Consider the following 4212-nt stretch of genomic DNA (forward strand, 5'->3'; position numbering starts at 1 on the left):
GGGATGGAGTGAGAGAGAGAAAGGGATGGAGGAGGGAAAGGCAAATGGTTAGTGAGAAGATGATGATGGGTAAAAGAAGTGTGTATGTGTGTGTGTGCATATGCATGTGCAGATGGATGTGTCTAGAGCATGCACCTCTCTCTCTCTCTCTCTCTCTCTCTCTCTTTCTCTCTTTCTGTGTGTGTGTGTGTGTGTGTGTGTGTGTGAGAGAGAGAGAGAGATGAACGTATCTTTGCATGCATATGTTTTGTATTTGTATGTTTTCCATGTTCGTCATCCTCCACTTTTCCTCCTCTGTTTGACTGAACGATAGTGGCCATCAGGCTATGATTGGAGATGACAGTTGTACCTGCCTCCCTCTCTCCTCTTCTCCTCTCTTCCCTCCTTCTCTCCACCTCTCCCATCCATCCATCAGCAATTACTGACTTCACTGAGGTCCCTGAGAGCAGGATACATTAAAAAGCAGGGTCCATCTATCCATCTCTCTCTCTAATCATCTCTCTCTCTCTAACCCCCCCCCGTCCCCCGTCCTCTCACTACCTTATTCACTCCATCTCCTGTGCTATCACTCTCCCCCGTCCCCTTGTCTCCACCTCTCCGTCTCTCACTCACTCATTTTTTCCCTGGTGAGGCACTTGTCAGTCATGTGGGCCCGGCGCGTGGCAGACGTCGGGGCCGGGGAGTGCCAGGGGCCAGGACCCCAGCCACAGCCCCACCTGAGGGGAAGTGCATGCAGAGTGGGCTTCCCTTTCAAGCCGTCCACCTCCGCTCCACTCCACGTCTCATCCTCTCCTCTTTTTCCCTTTTGTTCTCTCACAATCTTTCTTTCTTTCTGTCTGTCTTTCTCTCTTTCTCCTTCTCTCCTTTCTTCACAGCCTCCTCTCCTTATCGCTACCTCATTTTTCTCTTTCTTTTAGCCTCTTTATCTTTACAGTCTATCTGTCACCTCTTTGCTCTCTCTCTCCCTCTCTGTGTGTTTCTCTCTCTCTGGCTAATTGAAGGTCCTCTTTTTAAATTCCCAGTGACGCACCAGCCAGCCCAGTCGCCTTGTGCCGAAGGGGGGATGGAAGAGCAGGAGGTGGCCCCATAGCATCTCGACGAGGGAAAGGTGTGCGGGTCGACAGGCCTGGGGTCAACAGCGTTCCGCTCTGGTATCTCTGAGGTCATGGTAAATTGCGCACACAGAGAGAATGTCAATTCAGTTTCAAACCACTGGAGAGGAGGAGAACGAGGACTTGAGAGAGGTTTCCAGGATCACAGACAGTATAGGTTTCATTTGGTATGTGCAAAAGCATATTATATGGTGTTAAAGAAATGATTCATTTCATTTTTTAATTGTTTGACATACTACCTCAGAAGAAGCTATGTTGTAACTTACAAAAAATGCAATTCATGCCAAGTCGGTGCTATTTCAGTGACCTGACCAGCATAATTCAGTCAAACAAACAGTACCCTAGTCACCTCTATTTATGCAGGTAAAATGATGTTCAGTTAAAAAACAATAACCCTTGAGTGTTACTCTCACAGCTCCAAAATCATTTTTTGGGGGAAAAGGTTCCACATAATAACAAAAAACAGCTACTGAGAGTGTTTTCATGGATATGGGTACAGTATGTTATATATGGGATATGTTTTATTTCCCACTTGGCTGATATGTTTGGTCAAAAACAGCAATATTGAAAAGCTATCCGATTCAGAAAATATAGAATTGTTGGAATAGTCAAAATCTTGGTTTTCAACATTTGATATGTTGTCTATGTCGTTTTTGCCGCTAAATATGGGTTTACAAGACTTGTATATTATCACATTTTGTTTTTTATTTGCATTTTACACAACGTCCCAACTTTTGTGGTTGTGTTTCCCAACTTCCCAACTGATTTGGGGTTGTACTACCCGGAAACCAGCCCGAATTTAATCCTGCCCACAAAATTTGAGGTTGGGAAATTCGGTCTGGCTTTGCTCCATTGTCAAGCATCTGCCAGGCAGAGAACTGATTGTACCAATCAATTGTCAGGACGGGCTTCATACGTTGATGGACAGATGAGCAACAGTGCAAAGTCTATCACGTCACCTGAGCATGTTTCGGTTGGTTTTGTTTACAAAAAAGGCTCTTGCAGAGAAGCTAGACATTAGATTTCGCTATCACGTCTGTTGTACGAGATATTGACGCAATAACTTTAAAAACGAACATAAAACAGTGATTAAGGCATTTGTCGAGAATAAGGATGTTTCTTCCCTGAACCAACATTTATAAGATGGCCTTAAATCAAAGCAGACGAAACTCTTCTACAGCTGATTGTATAAACGTAAAAAACAAAAATCACAAAAGTTTCTGAAAAATCTAGCAAGAAAAATAAACCTTTACTATCAGACTATGGCATCATTTTTACAATTGATAGCATCTGGTGTCATTTAATCTGCTCTTCGTCAGCCAAACTTATAAAATTAGCCTGCTATCTTATGTAAGCTTTACTGTAATGGTAACATCCAAGGGCAGAAATTACATTTTTAAAATGTGCACATCTACTAGCCACTGGCAGATTTTTTCATTGCTTATTAGCAAGCTAATTTGTGAGCCGAAATGTATGGTCCTTAGCCTACCAGCTAACATTGGCACAAATTAGCATAGCACCAAGATTGCTAAATGACCTTCAAAGCTACTTCAACTACTGGGTCCCTTCAAAAACTACCTACTAAGATAACTACCATTAGGAAATTAGCACAGATAAACATGGAATCAGGTCAACCAAGTCAAAAATCTAAGGCGCATACTGTATGTCTGAGATTTTGCTCAGAATTATTTTATTTTACTACTATTTTACACAAAACTAAACTATGCAAGGACTTGCAACCTGTATTGGGATAAAATATGTGGTGACCCTTTGATTGTTTCTGGAGGGACATTTCTAAATGGCAGTGGGTGGAGCAGAAGGCTCACATTGATAACATCACATGGCAGTGATTATGCCGCCTTCATGCCACATAGGAAATTTGGATATTCGGACCTCCGATAGTGGAAAAATGACTTGAACGCGAAGTCGGGTCGGATTTTATGCTCGGAGACTCGTGCAGAACTCTTGTGCCCCGAGGTACCTGATTTGGCATCACAATCATGCTCTCCAACCACAACGGCCTCCCTTGCAACAACACAAGAGGCGATTCTCACTTTCATTACAAATAGTCAAGATATTTTATCACTACATTCACTACAAGTCAGGTCATCTAAGTTTATGGTCGGCATGTAGGCAATATTAGTTAAAGAGTTGTTGTTCCAGGAACAACATTAGAATGTTAACCCAGTAACAACTCTTACTTGATGAAATCACCGTCACTGTGTTACAACACACATCATGAGCAAAATTAACAGATATATTGTTTGTTTGTCTTACATTAGCACAACAGCTGTTTGATAACCGTATCCTACCATTACGCCTCTAACATTGTACAAAGAGATAGAAAGCAAATACATTGCCATTCTGATGCATCAGCTTGTGCTTGGGCGACCCTGGCTGAATTACTCCAGTATTCGAATTTGCCATTGTGTAGTGTTGTGCAAGCAGAGTCAACGTTTACAGAAAGATGGCAACATCATATAAGCTCCAGCTGCAAGCAGGCAGAGTTACAGACGGAGGCCAATTAGCTCCCTACATCGGAGAGGAGGCAGAGGGTGCAGATACTTTACATACAAGCCTTTTTAAGACTATGATGGGAATTTGTCATGAAAAGAACACGTAACTGAAGAACTAACATGACTTATTAGGGGTTAATGGCTTAAACAGTGAAGGTGTGTGCTTTGAAAGGTATTTGAAATCATTGTACGAGCATGATGAGGTCATATGGCCCAGGTAACTGAAGATGCTGTAATGTGTATTTTGGACCAGAGTGACTACTCACCCAGTTTTTTTATTTATTTTTTTAGCCTGATGGCCCAGTGCATGACATCGTTGGTGGCATGACGAATAAAACGTACCTTTAATGTTATTCAGATAGACTTGCCTATTTGGTCCTGTGTTATTTACAAGAGTTATGGCACAGCTAGACTATAAGTCAGCCTTTTAGCTGTAAAGCAAAAGAATAATTCCTACATTGGGCGGGCAGTGCTTGTTTGACTTCTATCCCCACCAAAAACTCCACTATCAGCACCACTAGCTGCTGCTCCTCTTCCCATAGACCACCACGTCATCCTACACATCACCACACATCCCACATCCC

The sequence above is a fragment of the Alosa sapidissima genome, chromosome 5, assembly GCF_018492685.1.
Source record: "Alosa sapidissima isolate fAloSap1 chromosome 5, fAloSap1.pri, whole genome shotgun sequence".
In the NCBI taxonomy this organism is placed as follows: domain Eukaryota; kingdom Metazoa; phylum Chordata; class Actinopteri; order Clupeiformes; family Clupeidae; genus Alosa; species Alosa sapidissima.